Genomic DNA, 17,537 nt, shown 5'->3' on the forward strand with positions numbered 1-17,537 from the left:
ACAAACTCCATTTACAGATCGAGTGAGTTTGCAAAGGACTCATGTATAATAACTCTACATATCTGACCTAGTGACCACGATATGCTTATGTTGTTGTAACACATCATATAAATTATAATATCATATATATTATAACACTATAAAAGATCCCCTATAACACGTAACTCAAGAGAAATAAGACGTACAGGGGACACTAGAGGTTACCATTAATCAAATATTTCCCACAATCCTTTAAGTTGAAAAACAAAACACACGTGCATTTGCAGACTTGCAGAAATCAAAGTAAAAAACGGACATTCAGAGACACTGCTCCATCTATTTTGCCTCCAACTTTAGGAAACTAGTTTGTGATGCCAGTATGATGACTTCCTGCTTGAATAGTTCACTGACAAAGATTGGACTATGCAATAGATGTTTTAATCAGCCTATAATATTGAAATATTTTTTAGCGGTGACTTAGAAAGCAAATATTTTAATCCAACTCACCTTAGTAAGTGAATGGACCGATATAGATATTTGTTTTTAAGGAATAACTCGACTCTCCAAATGTGTAAATCTTAAAGCTGTGACCGCTGTGACCTAATACTGAACACTAGGTGTCGCTGTTAGCACACCTCAAACTAAACGCTCACCTAAATTGTTCAACAGGTGGTATTCTTTTTTGTGTTTTTCTTCCCCCCCCCCCCCCCCCCCCCCCCTCCCCAACCTGTATTGTCGAGAAATGTCCTTATTGCATACATGCCTACACGTCTAAATGGTGTAAAATAATGCAAATGAGTATCAGGTTTCAACATCTTAAAAAGCTTTATTATAGCCATGTAACGGGTGGAGCAGTTTGCAGGTGTTTGGTACCCTGTCCGATTCTGTGGCAAAGTGCTGCTCAATGTGGTTCAATCCCAAAAATGAGGAAAAACATGCAAGTATATGGTGGACAGGTGGCACTATAAGGTAGAGCAAGTGCAAATCCAAATGTATTTCATGAATTACTTACGCGTGTCAACGTAAGTTCGTGTGGTCAAACAAAGTTTATTATTCGTGGTTATTTGTTCGGTTTGGTTTTTGTACAAACTCGTTTTGACCAGGACTCCGTTTCTGGACTTAGGTGACGTCACAGACAAGCGGCTGGTATAAAAAGCTGCGCGTGAGGCAGCGACCACATAAGAAAGAAGCAGAGTCTGTGAGCAGCCTCCCCCATCCTCTGGTCATATTACTGCAATTAAAGAAGAATCAAAAATGTCTAAAATGACGATCGTACAGATTGGAGTCCTTGTGTTCGCCATTTGTTTAACAAGAGAGGTAAGATGAGTTCTATTTCTCATAGCTCTTTCTTTCAGCAGTACCATTAATTTAACTTTTTCATTAAAAAAAAAAAAGACGTTATGCTTCGTCAGATTTGTATTTATTTACTACTTCTGTAAACGATCTGTGAGGGGGTTTTCTTGAGGCAGGGCAAGTAATCGAGCGATGACATGGTCTTTACATCGCTAGACTTAAAACAATTTCCTAAATTCTATGAGTTTATTTTGAAACAAATGTAATGAAACGTCTTTTCACTTGCATGTTTTTGACATATATTTTTAACCTCTTGTTTAGCTAACACTCGAATTAATGATTCAGACCCTTCAGTGCATTGTGTACCTGTGCATAGGTGGGGAGAGAATCTAAAGTTACTTTTTGGTGCGGTGTGCCAAACGAAACCTGACACGCAGGCGCAGAATCTAATTTGTCGTATCTTCTTTGCTCACTTAAAAGCCATTCTTCATTTTCATAAAGCAAACTGTAGGATAGTGTCTGTGTCTGTCAGATGTTTATTTTTTCTTTATACTTTAGAAATGTTTTATTGTAATTTTGGCATGTAATTAAATGTCGAGTATTTTGGAATGTTTTTGCAATTTTCAGGTTCTCATTAGACTTCTTAAAGTTTGAGCAACACAAATCCCTCAAAGTCCAACTTAGTGGGTGAATTTGCATAGCATAGCTACACTTGATTTGGTTAATCATCAGTGGTTTTCCTCATATGATCTCGAAGTTCAGATAAAATAAAGCAGGATACAAACAGGATAGTTTTGAAGCTTTCAACCCTTCTCATCTCTCCATCTTCCTCTTCTTCTCCCCTCTGAAACAGGCACTCTCCAATAACAGCACAAACACCACAGCGGGGGGCAATGCCACTCCCAACCCAAACGCCACCACCTCGGCAACAGGCGCCTTCAGCAGTTCAACCAACGCCACCTCCTCCCCTACCGGAGCAGGCATCTCGCTGCACGCAGCCGGCACAGTCTCCTTCCTTATTCCCATCATCATGGCCGCCTCTCTTATGCAGCATTACTGTTGAAGCCCGGACCCCAGCGCCCTCTCTTCCTCGCCTCCCATTCCAGTCATCCCACCCAATCCAGTCTCAATCCTCCACCCTTCACTGCACAGAGACCAGAAGACTAACAAGGATGGACTCCACAATCTTTTTTGACCTATTTTATTAATGATTAAAAAAAGATGTAATTTTAAGACATTTCTCTCAATTAAGGGGGTTTACCCTTCAGCTGGAGCTCATTACTGAATCCCCTCAGCCTCCCCATGGAATCAAAAGGAGCATTGGTGAACCAAGCTTCCCTTTTGTCTTGCGTTTCCATAGTTACGCTATCACATTATGGAGACGCTCAGGGCTGTGATTGTCATGTCACATGTCTTGATTGAAATGCGGACCACTTGAGTGTACACAGGTTCTTTCTGTGGCTTCAGATCCACCTTGCAATCACTATGAGAAAAGTTTGTGTCTGTTGAGTGACGTTTGGCACACACACAGTAGGATATTTGGAAAAATAAAAGCCAGATGACATTTTTTTGTTAATTTTTTGTTAATTTTTTTTTTAAATAATTTGGCTCTTGGGTCCTTTTATCAGAAATGTCGAAGAGATGTATGTAGCAAACAAGTTGCCGCAGGACTTGTGTCAGTTATGCCTTGTGATTTTTAAAGAGTTGTGGTCTTTTACAATGAGGGTTTGATTGGCACCTCCCCCACCCCTTGATCCATGGGTTAGACCCAGCAGATGACTGTTTGTGTAACCATATGGGAAGGGTTGTTGTTAGATTTATATTTCCCCCTTATAGTTTATATTTTGTATAAATGGAAATGTACTGTTTATTAGTTTGGATATAAGATAATGAAAGAAATGTACAATAAATTATGAAAAATGAAAGCTGTAATTGTTTCTATTCTTGCTTTGTCTGACTTTTGACTAAACCAAAACTAAACCATTTTTTTTAAATATTTAATTATCTTGACTTTGTGTCAGGACAAAAACCCATTAGGTGAGCTCGATAACTTCATTTGAAGGGTGTGGTGATGTTGTGTTGATCATAGCTGTGCAGCCAAGCAGTCTAGACAGACAACTGCTGCACTAAAGGCCAGAGATGGACTCAGCATTCCCTGATGTCCCCGCTGATCCCCTCTGGATTAGTGCCAGATCATTGACTGGAAACAGGAGCAGCATCTATGATTTCTATGTAGCCTACAGAATCCAAACAAACCAAGACAACATTTAGCCATGAGTCAAGAGAAAGACAATGCAGGAACCTGTTATTTCAGTTGTGAGTTTAAATATTTCTACCTTGAATTTCTGGAAGAATAAATATTAGTTTAAATTGCCCCAAAGGGAACGCTACTGCATGTCATATTTGATTTGCAAAAACAAGTTTGACTCTCGCTCTGTCGCCACACTGTCTCCTGTCCATGGATGTGTCTGGGCTCAAATTCAAACAGCTGCAGAGCATGGACGAATGAATAAATACATTTAATATGGATTTCAACTGAAGTTTTGTCTTTAACACATACAGAAAGGGAAAATAATTAAGCTTCAAATTAAATATCCACTCATGGGAAATATACATCGTATGCTATTGTAGGATGTCTCTATGCAGGATGATACAGAGGAGAACTCAATTGGCAGCTTTGATGATTATTAGTGTTTTGTTTTGTAGAGAAAGTAGTAAGGCTGATCCAAAAACGCTGAGCTAAAACATAAAGCTACATTTTGTGTGTTTAGGATGGACACTGTGGTGTCAGAGTGAGTAGTGTACAGCTCGGAAATGCCTCCGCACCAGTAAAGCCGGCCTCACGACTCATTAGTCCACCCTATTGTCTCCCAATCCTCTCTGCACTATTAACCTCTCTTCGCCATCTCCCCTTCATCTCACCTCCATCCCCTTTTCCGGTATTCTCCATTTACTGCTCCCACCCACCCACCCACCCACACACCCACCCACCCACCCACACACACACACACACCCACACACACACAAAGAGTCTGGTCTGCAAATGCTGTAAAGAAACCTACTTTACGTACTGAGCCTTCATTTGCAAGGAGTTGAATTCACGGACATTGAAAACAACATAAATCGAAAGTACACAACATTCCACTTACGTAACTGGAAACATTATCTAATCATCATCTCTAATCCCGTATTGCAAGATTTATTCATTCATTAAGGGATTTATTAGCACACACAAAAAGAAATCTCCAATAAATGTAGATATGTCCCATTATTAAGAGACAGTGCTTTTATTTTATACAATATTTACTCAAGGTATAAAGAGCACAACATTTAAAGGGACTGTTTTCTGTCTCTCTGCCCAACAGAGACATCTAGAGCACCAGCATGTCCTGACAGAGGTCTGATAAACTGGAATCCAATTAAAAAAAGACAATAGTATTTCCTTTGTGGATTTATATGAATTAAACCATTCTTTTAAGTTTGGTTCTCCATAAATAGAAAGCTTCATCCAAACCCTCCATCGTTTTAAAATGAATAGACCATTGCAATCATCATATAGTAATTGCAAATTGAGCAACCTAACATCAAGGGGCTTAAGAGCGCAGGTGGCTGCATGTGTACTTCATTCTTAAACGGGAGGAAAAGATCCTTTGTTCAGCCTTCTGTGTACAAAACATATTACACTGAGTGCTACACAAAACAGGTTTCTGCATAAAATACATTTAAACTAATGGGTAACAAAAGTTGTCTGATTTAATTAACTTTCTTTTTCTAGACAGTTAGAGTGGTAACTAAACTTAATTCAGAGTAAATTAACGCCTCTGAAACTGCTGATAAACCGCATAGGGTAACGTCAGCAGGCAGGTTGACAGGTGTGTACTGAGCATACAACAGCCCTGTCAATAAAGAAGTCTATACTTTGTTAACTCAAACATGGCCAAATAAATAGGACTGACAACCAACAAACTACACATTTTATACTGTTACGTTTTGAAGGTTTCCTTTGAGAGAAGTTTTGACTTTTATACACTAAAGGTGTGAGTGTGTATTGAAAATTATGAAAATATAAGTTTGTATTTGCAGCCAAACATTCACACAACTATTGTGTTTATTATAAAAAGCATGTTTAATCCCATTTACCATATTTTAGTAAGTAACCAAGATGGCTGCCGCTAGTGTTGGACGCTCCAATACCTCTACCATGTAAGTTTTAAAAGTGGATTTTGGTTCACTCACAAATGCAAAGTGTTTGCTGATTCATCATGTATTTTTTTACTTTATGTGTGTTTTATGCCAAATTATAGGTCACATGCATTTAGATAATGGAACTAGTTAACTAGCCCAGCATCTGTTTTAAAGTCACCCATTGCTATGCTTAGTAGAAGAGTCCACTGGACCTTTAGCTGTGCCTTTTATAATAGATTTTTTTTTATTTAAAAAACTGGAATTTAGAAACCTCTATTTCTACCAATTCTGTTGCTCAAAAAAAAAAAAAAAAAAAACGTCCCCACGTCATATTTATTCATTTGCTTTGACTACAGGTTGCTAAAATGCTAACAGAAAATATTTTCTATCATCAAACAACTGGTACGTTTTGCATGAAGAATTTCCTAATTACACCCAATTAGCCATAAATGCTGTTTTTATTTCGTCCAGATGCATCACTTCCTGTGTGCTGGACAGGTAGATTTTCTCCAGGAAACATCCATCAGGCACACGCTATTAGTAACAACAGCACTCGTGTCAGTTTTCATTCTGACGTTATGGCTTAAATCAAAATTTTGTTTCATTAACCTGCGAAAAAAAAAAAGTCCAACATAAACTTTTAAAATGTTTTGAAAATGATAAGTGGAACATTTTACAGATATTGTCACATTTTGTTTCCAAAATATTCAGATGGACCAACGGATACCTTTCGCCTCGCTCTTACAGTTTTACTCAACATCCATACTGCCCTCCATACTGTCTCCATAACTCTGACTGACATACAGTCACCTTTCCACTCGTGTGAGGTGTGACACCCAGCAGACCTTTAATCATTGATTGGCTTCATGAATTATTCAGACGTCCGCCAGTGTCGCAGGGACAATGTCACACAAACTCATACTGTACTCCCTTCCCATACCTTACTCCCTCCCTGACACCCTTTCCCCCGAGGGCCTCCCTTACATTTCCTTGTGTTAAAGTGCAGTGTTCAATCACATGGTCATAAATAAAACATGATCTTGTAAAAATGAACACGTTTGTATGTCAACAGTCGAACTAATGCGAAAAAATTGACATTCAGGTGTTTGTTGTAGGCAATAATGTAACTGATATTCTATACACTAGTCATGGTTCTGTCATGAACCCCCTTACTTGTGTCAAGTTTCAGTTCTGTAGTAAAACTTCACTCACTACAGGGTTGCTTAGAAACAGTGAATTTGTTTTTTGTCAGTAAAGGCTATATTTAACAGATTGTATCACTTTAGCATTCTGACATTTTTTTTTTTTTAATGTTGCTTTTTGTGGTCCCACTTTAGTTTTGGGAGAGTTAAGCTTTCACTCTATCCAGGAGTTTGTTTTGAGCTTATGAATAATTCATTTCACACCTCAAACAAATGTGAGGCTCAGTTTCACACCTGTCCACCGTGTGCTTGTTGCCTAGTGCCCAAAACCCTCTCTGTTCTGGGAGGCTGATTCATCGATTGAGAATGACTGAAATAAAAAATACTTGAGGATTTATGCCATCTCAAATGGTCACTGAACCTTACAACAGCTGCACACACAGTGTTCCAACAGCAGGTACAGCCTGTTCAGCTCTTTTCTAGAGAGCAACTACCTCTCATTTGTTTTGTAAAGAGAAAAAAGACAACAGATATAGTATGTTGCTTTAAAAAAAAATGTCTGTATGGACATGATAAGAGAAAGAAGTGTGTCTTTTATAGAAGAAAATATGGGTCTTTCTAAGTATATGAAGTCACAAACTTTCAGGGACCTAGAGTGCTACAGGAATAAGTTAACGCTGACGAATGGGAGCAGACTGGTCGACCCATATGCTCTTACTCAGTGGAAGGAGAACTTGGTAGGACTGCCATTTTCTGATAGAAAAACCTGCTGTAGTTGTCATGATAAAAGAAACAGAGGGTGTATAAGTCCTTAGATGTTTATAACTATGTATTGAACGATCACAGGACTATGAAAAAAAACCTCAGTTTAACTCATTTGTTTCTTGTCATCTGGTCTGTAGCTCTGCTAGCCAGAGGACAGCCATGCACACAGCTTGGGTCATCGTCAATAGAGCAAATAACAACATCTTAACAGTAACAGCATGTTGGGTATGTATTGAACCTAGAGCATATGAAAGTAGTTGTCAACCTAACTGCAAAAATTGATATCTGTGTGACTGTTATAGTTTAGGCTACATGTTATGAATCACCAAGAACTGTAATAATTAGATGCACTTGTTATTTGTTAGTTTTGTTATGTGATTATTTGCAGTATTCATGTTAATGTGCAGTGGTGGATGATGGTCTATAGGGTAAAATTTGAATATGGTGAGTTCTGAATAAATCATTTAAAATCATTAATAAAAGCAACATTTGCTTTAAAAACTGTCTCTTGACTTTTTTCCACATTTCATTTAGTAAACCATAAATAATGGTTTTATCTTTGATAAGCATCCAGGATGTTGTTATGACAATATGTTGTGAATAATAATAAATTTAACCTATAGAAATATTTAAGTGCCCTGTTGGAGATATGCTGGAGGATGTTCCCCTTCCTAGCCAACTCAGAAATCCTTATTATCAAATTATAACATTTCCATATACAGGAGCATTTCACTTTGGAGCATGAATAAGAATAATTATTTGAATTTATAAATTCGTTTTGGAAAAAGTTTCTTCAAAGTCTGATGGCAATTAAACAAATCATTAACGGTGACAATTGCAGAAATGCTGGGACATCGTCACACTATATGGTGGCGATTTGCTATGAGCTTTCTCTGTTTTGTCCATTCTGCTTTGCAAGTTAAGAGTCCTTGGGAATGCCGTTAAAGCTTAAACTAACACACAAGGAGTCTAAGTTCCCTCAGTGCGTTAAGAGGTGTGTTTTCAAAGAAAGCAAAAATAATTCAAATGACCGTGAGTCCAGCTGCTTAAGAAACAAATTATGTGTGCCTAAACAAAGCTGTCATAAGCAAAGACAGGATCTTCTGAGATGACAAGGACAATTTACACAAATTTCCATGGGTGCAAACCTCTTCTAGATTTGCAAAGTTTCCATTTCAGAATATAGACTTGTTAAAGTAAAGAACACTTCATGAGAATAAACGTATACATTAGAAATACTGCTTTTTTTTAATTTAATAAAAGGTACACACATGCTCATTACCTGTAAACACTCAACCAATAATTTCACTTGAAAAACTTTTCCTCTTCATGCTCTGAGGTAGTCAGAGTTATAACAGTAAGATTTTGCGGCAACAAGATCATACTGTTCCCTTTTCTATTTATCACTTGTTGATGCAAATCAGTTGTCCTTGTCAACATTTGACTGTCATGACCAGAAAAGCTGACGCCTCTCTTCTCTTTGGGGACAATTTCCTTATCCGTCTGGTCATTACAGACCGTTTTCAGCAGGAATGAAAGATTTAAAAAAGCCGTTGATTTTAATGAAGCAGAATAACATTGACAGGCTAATCAACAGGTGATCAAAAAAAACAACAAACCCACTACATCCGTTACAAGAGACATTTTAATAATATAAAAACTCAACTACGTGCCAGAATCTTTCTCCATATCAACCAACATTTGATGGACTGGACAAGCATTTCATTGCAAAAAGACAGGTATCTCATCTTCCATGCAAAGCGCACAGCTCGTGGATGATGATTTATGACAGAGTGCATTTATTGCAGCACCAGTCCGCGTCTTGTTTGGTCAGGGATGATATGATCTTTCCATCATCGTTCTCTCGAACAAAGAGGAAGATTATTCCACCAACCCCCACCAAACTGCTGATCAAGTTACAAGTACAAACCTACAAAACAGATTCGGTAATGAAGCGAGAGCTTATTTGATCACAATAGCCATGACAAAATACATAATGAAGTACACATTTCATGCTTCAGTCTGTTTGGTATACATTAATTCTAAATGGCTTTGCGTCAATCTTGTCATCGGTCATAATAAAATGTTGCTCCAGGGTTTTCATGCCTGGAGGAAACTGCATCACTTCAAAGGAGATATTCACTCTAAAACTGAGTTTATTAGGGTTAACTGATATGATCCAGTCATGATACATTTACTCCTTTTATTTTTTTTTTACTCTGCCAAGGAACACCCGAACTGATTCTTACTGCTGATATCTCTAAAGTGTCATCCTTGATACCATCTGATACCAATTGCATTCACATATACCTTGTTGTTATTTGCTTATTTTCTGGGCATGAACCTGAGCCTGACTAAAAAGAGGAACCTTTTCAAACTGATGAAATGTTTGCTCAAGTAATTTAAACTCTAATGCTACTGATCACCCTATTAAGTTGGCTGATAGCTTAAGAGCTATGTTGTTATTTGATTAATACTAATCTGTTTAAGCTGCACTGCATAACCACACTGCACACGGCATAGAGATGGAAGAAACACAATTGCAAGTAACATTGCTTTGGCACTTTGCCTATGCTATGAAATATATAAAGCCAATTGTACATTCATGTCAATAGGAGCCACAGGAACACATCAGTAACTTAATATCCTCAATGACTAGAAAATTAGAGGACGGAAAACAGAAATGGGAAGACTGTATATTAGAGGACAGGTCCTTCCTGATGCATAGGCCGCCTTACTTTTGACTTTTAGCTCTATCTCTTTAAAGAAAGCCTTTTACTCTTGAACACAACAAGCTACCCCTTTGCTGTACACACACAGATTGCCAAAGTGGATCAATTAGCATAGACAGAGGCAGACCTTGATTAAGCTGTTTGGTTTCTCTCATTTTCACTAATCACATGGAACTCGTCAATTAGGTCCATAAATGGATCTTCTGTTCCTGTCGGCTGTTTCAGTGATTCATGTCCAGAAGCTGTGGTCGCCATGGAAACCAAACAATGAAAATATGCTTGACACCAATCCTTGAAAAACTGTCCTGTCAGGCCCAGATGAAGACTTTTTCTGTGTGATTTATCGCTCTGCTTTATCAATGCTGGACGCACATGGTTGCACATGTAAGCAAACAGGTGAAGCCTTAATTAAGTAATAACCTGTAATGTGAGAGCATCAAATAATATTCACTCTGCCACCATGCAAAGTCTGTTTTCCTGTGTATGCCTTGCATGACCTGTTTAACATTACTGGGAGGCTACAGAGCTAACCTGATTTCATAAGCAAATCAGGTTGTATCCCAGATGTACACACCACTGTCCCTGCTGTCAGTGACCAAACTCAGAGGGCCCTCGGAGAGCGGCTCTGATCTGACTAACTGCATATCTAGGACAAACCGTCCTCCCCCTCTGACCACCTTTGGGGAAGGACACCTAATGCCACATGATGGCACCTGTTCGCTGGGAATCGCTTCAACCTGTTGTCTGTCGAAGGGTATACGTGAGAAGCCCCAGACAGAAACCTGTAATGTACATTGACTAATCCTGCACACAATGGCTGTTGAATACACTGATGCACGAGAGGGAGAGTCAGAGTGTCTCAGGACCATCTGCTCTATGAGGCAGCAGAGAATCAATGCTTTAACGTCAAGCTGCACTCGCTTGTCAGAGACATCTGGCAACGTGAAAGCTTCACAGAAACATTTCACACATGTCAAATTGGTTCTCCGGCCAAGAATGTCTAGATATGGATGATAGAAATGTTTTGTGGTGCCAAAATGTTTAGCATCATTACAGTTTTTGCTAAAAATTCCTGCCCCAAAATGTTTTTAAAAGTCAGTCTATTTGGTTAAGTGGCTGAAAAGATTTTCTTTTTATTCTATTTACTAGATCCCATCATGTAACAAGCACTGTCTTTACATTAGAAATAGTTATGTCAATAATTTTACAGATATTGAAACTAATACTGATAACATTGACCAATAAGACTCGCCTTTTTTTTCCTTGACTAGGCTACATTATATTACATCATCTTCACCAGTGCTTGACATGAACAATGAGTCAAATCTCTAGTCCAGGACATAAAAAGGGTGAGACTCGATGTCTTAGGCAGAAGCCAGATTTATAGTGTGGCACAAGAACTGCTTACTCTGCTGCTGTCGGAGGAAGTGTTGACTTTCACATCCAACAGACCTTGTTAATTTGATATAAAATCTATACCCAATGTCCACCCCTGAGGTTAAATAAAGTATTAAATTCTGAATCTCATGAACTCTCCGAATCAACTTGAAAAAGTTAGGTCATGTTTGCTCTGGAAATAATAAAATGAATGTAAATTGACTCTACTTTGTGTTCAATCTAAAAGGTACTAAACCGATATATGTCAGCCCATTATTTCAAATTGAGCTTAGAAGTGACAAAGACTACAAACCCTTTTAAGTGCTTAAAACCCTCGGGTTTCTTGCTGCATACTTAGGTATTGGGATATATTTAATTTAAGAAATAATAAAAACAACCGACTGGAATTTTTTTTTTGCATGAAATAGATATCAGATTAGACCGTTGTTATGGCATAAACCACTGCTGCCTTTTAAACAAGAAATGTGATGAGTGAATTTGAATAGCAAACAGGATGTCAGATGGAAAACAATATGACAAAATGGAAATGTCTGGAAAAATACAGAGACACTGTTTGACATGAAACCTGGTAGAGACATGCAAATACTGAATTATGATATCAACAACAAAGTAACATACAGCAATTCATACAAGACTAAAACAACTTTTTTCTTGATGCTATCTCATTAGCAGCGTGTCAGCTCGACTGGCAGCCTCTCCACATCTTCTCACAGCCCTCTCTTCTTCCCACACTTCACCAGCAGGCACTGACATTTCTATAATGAATGTGGTTCATTTATCTGACCACTGCCCAATTAGGTTTTAGACACTGTGGACTGCAGATAAAGTCCTTTTGAATTTCTGTTAGAGCAATTCTCTGTGGCTGGAAATCTGGTGATTATATCTGCAGGTGTAATAGAAAGATTATTAATTCTTTGAGAACCAAACAGATAGGGTTTTCCACAACAATTTGTAACATGACTGTGAATTTGAAAAAAGAAAGTGTGCTCCAAATGAAGGACAAGCTCTCGGAAAAGAAAGGTCTGATCCCAACCTGACCCCTGTGCCCCACCAACGAGCCACACAACCCACCACATGGCCCCTAGCTGCCACCACAACCCAAATAGCCCCACCGACCCCAACAGACACTGTCTGTCTGCGCAAGCAAACAAGCCACGCAGCAACAGCCCCAACAACACCCACCCGATAGCCACCCCAACACAATGTAGACCACTGGGCAACATGAGCCAAAACACCGCCAGGGACACCAAGCGGGAACACCTCCCCTCTTGCCCAGTCCAGTACTGTAAGTACCACGACACCCCTGGAAAGCCAGACACCAAAGCCACTCCACACCAGCTCCCCACACAAACACATGTGAAAAGAGAAAGGGAAAACAGAAAGGAGAGTCTGCATGGAAATGTTTGAAGGAGAACATAGAAGGAAGAGCAAGAGCAGGAAGCCTGTTTAGGGTAGAGCTGACCACTGCTGGAATTGGGGTGGGAAATATCTGAGCTCTTACTGTAAATAGATAATTATTTACACTTGATTTATTGGCAAAATTTGAAAAAACAACCAATATATTGTTCATTAGTTATTTAAGAAATGCTGGTAGAATGATTTGAGATTTAGCTAGCTGTGGGGACAAAGGAGGAGCAATTTGACTTTGATACTGATTATGATTTGTTTAGAACTCACTTGTTCAAAGGGGGTTTGAAGACTTTCAGTGAAGCTATTGTTTGACTCATGTAAGGTTTTGGTTCAGATCAAGGGTTTATGGTGACGCACTGCTACGATTGGAGACTGTCAGAAACACCACAAACGTGTTTTCTGTATTTGTACACCACTGTTTGCCCACATGCTTAACCTTTAGCGCTATTTGAAATAGTTATCCTGTACACTTAGAAAAAACAATATTGTCAATCATCATATACTTTATCTTCTATTCAAGTGGGATATGTCCAAATTTCACCTGCATTATTATTAAATATGAACTGTTTCATAGCATCTCAGGGTTTTAAAGTCAAATATTTGCAAGCGTTTATGGTCATGTTAAAGTATTTAAAGGATCAACACTGTCAAAGAGGAATTCTAACTCTTTAAGAACTTGTTTTTAAGTAAATACATTAAAGTAGTTCCGGTTTCTGCCCCACTATTCAAACATCTGTTTGGATAAAGTTCATGCATAATGGAAACTATACATTTGACAATTACATTTAAAGAGAGAACATTATGGAACAGTTTACACTAAACTGACAAACAGACTGAAAATACTTTGACATCAGCAATCAGTATAGCTCTGCCTAATCTGCAGGATAAACAGAGACTGAACAGTGTGCATTACATTTCCTCTGCTGTCCTTGCAGTGTGGAGGAAGCCTGTAGATAAGATAATATCAGTGAGATGAACAACAGAGCACATTGTGTTTCCTGTGTCACTGCTATGGACTCATGGACTCACAATGTGTGTGTGCATCTGTATGTGTGTGTATTACAATTTATACACTAAAACTTGTGTGGACCACTGTAAGTTTTTTAGTCCTTGGGAGTGAGGACATTTTTGAAAAATGTGAACATATTGGCTATTGGACAGACTTTGCTACAAAGAATTGGATTTAGGTCAGGTTACAGATATTGTTTTTAAATCAATAAGTCATAAATATAGAATCAATAAACAGAGACATTTTTTTGAATCTATAACTCGTGAAAAGTTCAACATATCATCTAAAACTTTTGTTTATTTTTTGGGAATATGTTTATCATGCCCCTCACCACCCTTCGAACCTAGCTTGAAACCACTAATAAATGTAGGGTTAGTTTGCTAGAGCACTAACAATACAAAAAAGCCATTCTCAATCAACCAGATGGAGTCTGAGTAATTTCAGTACACCCAAGGTAACAAACCTAACTTAACAAGGCATGTTGAACATGCTAATTGAGCTGATAAAACACTCATCAATTGCTTTGATTATTTCTCAATGTCACGTTTGAGGGCAAACAGCACTTATTAACTTGATTTTGCCAAATTGCATTTTTATTCAAAGGATGTTTGAGAGACTAGCTAGCCAACAAGAGCTAGCTAACATTGCCAATGTTGACTCCTCATATTTATGATACATGATTACCTTAGAGACAGAGGTGCAAAAACTGGAATGGCTGTTTACATTTGATGTGTTTAAGATTGCTAATTTTGTCTCAAAAGCTGGGAAAACAAGACAGGATATTTTGTTTAATTAGTTATTTTCTAACAATTATTACTTGTTATTGCTTTCTCTTTTTGATTCTTGACTATAAATATAATCTATTTAATACACTCTAATACTGGAACATTTTAATTTATGGTTTCATGTAAGCCCATATATGTATGAATCAATATTAAATGTGATTTTAAAATTATTGCGATTTTATTATTTGATGAAATGATTTATAAATTGTATTTGTGAAACATATTTTTGCAGTGTCAATAATGTTGATGAAGAAAGCCTATTGAACCATGTTATACGAAAGAGAATATTGCATATGAAATACACGTGTCAAGCTTTAACAATTTTGTTGCCTGCAGCAAAAAACGCATGATCAGGGTTCAGATCTAGTACAATTTGTCTGAGAGGACATTTACATTTTTTTTTGTTTATAAATACAAATAAATCCTCATTTTAAACTCAAAGGACATTCAACCGGTCCTACTGTAAATAGAAATAATGAGGCCACACTATCCTCCAGGTGTGTTGGCTCACTGTGACACACATTCCCCCACTGTGAATGTGTGTTTACTGATGCACCTCGGGGATATACCACAACAAGAAAATCCAGTGTCATATATCCCCTGAAACGTAAACATTTTTATGTTATTTTGTGTATTCACTGTTTGATCTGGAGGTCTGACTCATAAAACGTATATTCCTCTGATAACACATGACAATGAGTTCAGCCAGCAGGAAATGACAAGCCAGTTAATTTGACACCATTTACAACTCAAATGGCAAATAGAAAGCTTATTTCCTTTAGAATGCTCAACATCAAATCAACCATCCACTGTACTTGTTTCTGGTCTATTCAAGAAAAAAAATGGGGCTGTTACCATGCAGAGAAACCAATCGTTCCTTCTAAAAATATATTTTAAGTGGCTGGCCATTGAGACGTTGTGCTGCACAGTCCCCCTTTCCTTCCCTCTGTCATGGCTCAGAAGAAGCGATGTATAATAAACAAGGCTTGTTTGATCATTATCCAACCATCAAGCGGGCATTCATGCTCACCCTCACCACAGGTTCAGGGTTTAGCTGTGCCAAATATCTAGAGATTTGTCTGCTAATTGGTTTGTTTGACTCTAGTACTTTAAAAAAAAAAACCAACAACACACAACGTGGGGAAAGGTTGCAAACAAAAACGACTGCCACCGCAATATGATGTATAACAAATGTTCTGAGCAAGAGAGATGTGAGACATTAGAGTCTACTTAGCCCAATACTGACAGCCTTATCTAACAGGTTACAAAATGAAATGAGACTAAATCTGTATATTTTTGGAATAACCATGTGATTTGGGCCACAGCTCCCTAGATGGAAAGGGGACCTAGAAAAACGACATGGTGTTTCTGTGAAAGAATAACCCTCCAGAAAAAAAAAACATTTTTAAAGACAGTAACAAAGAATTCATATCTTTGTGCAACAGCCTGCACGAGGATTCATTAGACAGAGCCACCATAATGAGCCAGCATAGACAAAGACCCCGATTTTCCTGTGTGTCCTCTTTCCCTTGGGAGCTGTGATCATAATGACAGTGCTGTTTGTTGCTTGGTTTCATGCTGATTCATGAGCACTCAGCCAAAGGCCCCCTCTTTTCTCTTTCTTTTCTCACCTCTCTCACTTTGCTGTCTGGGGGAAAAGAACATCAATTCGGCGGATTATTTAACTGCGTACGACATGTGTTACTGGATTCATCACATTTTCTCATCAGTGTATAATTAGTGGTATCATGAGGCCACTGATTTAACTGACTTTTATATCGATGCAGCAAACAGTGCCGTGTATTGGAAATAGGCAGGACGGATGTTTAAGTCAACCTGCAGTCTGCATGCCTGCTTAAAGTGAAATTGCTGTCAGGTGAAGCATAACAGACTTTAGTGCTAACATGGGGTCCATGCATTAAGAGGGTTTCTTGTTTATGACCACAATTCCCAAGTCAATCTTAAAGATGACTAATGCCCCTTTACAACTACACATTAACATCATATACACATTCAAACCATACATCGCACATGCCTATTGCTCATGGATAATGTTTTCTGTTGTTTTTTTTCTTCTGCTGTTCTCTCTATTAGTGTTTGCTACTACATCCATTTGTCTTCAGCTGAGTGAGCACTCAGCAGTCACTTTAACGTTAAGTGGACCTCTCAGGCTTAATGGTTTATGTACACTTACATTTTTATGATAATAGACAACTATTGCTTCATAATGGATTTTCCTCTTGTGCCTTAATGTACCGTAGCTTAAGACTTTCAGCATTAAGGTTTCTTACTGCTTTCTAGTATACCTGTAAACATATTAACCGTTATAAAAATTAACATTATCAAGTGCCAGCACAGACCAAATCCGGAAATTGATCTGCTAGCCAGTTGAGGTGCCAGGGCACTTCCCAAGCGCTGCCGAAAGGTGTTTGAGCAAGGCACGGAAAACCCAAACTGGTGTTCTCTGTGTGTAACCTCACTTTGGCATCTCTCCAACAACCTCCACAAGTCCTGTTTGTGCATGTGTGGGATTTGGGTTTATGTTAGTGAGAAAAACAGCAAACCAAAAGAGTTAAAATATAAAAAATATTTTTTTTAAGAATTGTATTTTACTTTTTAAAAATGAGGTTGTCGATACAAATGAAGTATTGCAGCTTTGTTTCATGACAATCTGAGAATCAGGTCCCCAACATTTAATGTGGCAAAAAAACAGAAACTTATAAATGTAAATAAATTAAATTAATGGTCTGTTTTACAGTTTATATTCTTGGATCAAGTTTGAATCGTAGTAAACACGTCAGACTCACTCTGCCGTTCTATTGGCTGGATTATTTAGCTA

The 17,537-nt window shown here is 38.1% G+C and overlaps 1 long non-coding RNA gene across 1 annotated transcript; it reads left to right on the forward strand.

The window, feature by feature from the left end:
- The first annotated feature begins 1,141 nt into the window (after positions 1-1,141).
- Positions 1,142-3,197, forward strand: LOC306835840. The gene is made up of 2 exons (XR_013780701.1): positions 1,142-1,296; positions 2,126-3,197. It is a non-coding gene; the product is annotated as an uncharacterized lncRNA (long non-coding RNA).
- Positions 3,198-17,537: the final 14,340 nt, after the last annotated feature.

Source organism: Symphodus melops (assembly GCF_947650265.1).
Source record: "Symphodus melops genome assembly, chromosome: 1".
In the NCBI taxonomy this organism is placed as follows: Eukaryota; Metazoa; Chordata; class Actinopteri; order Labriformes; family Labridae; genus Symphodus; species Symphodus melops.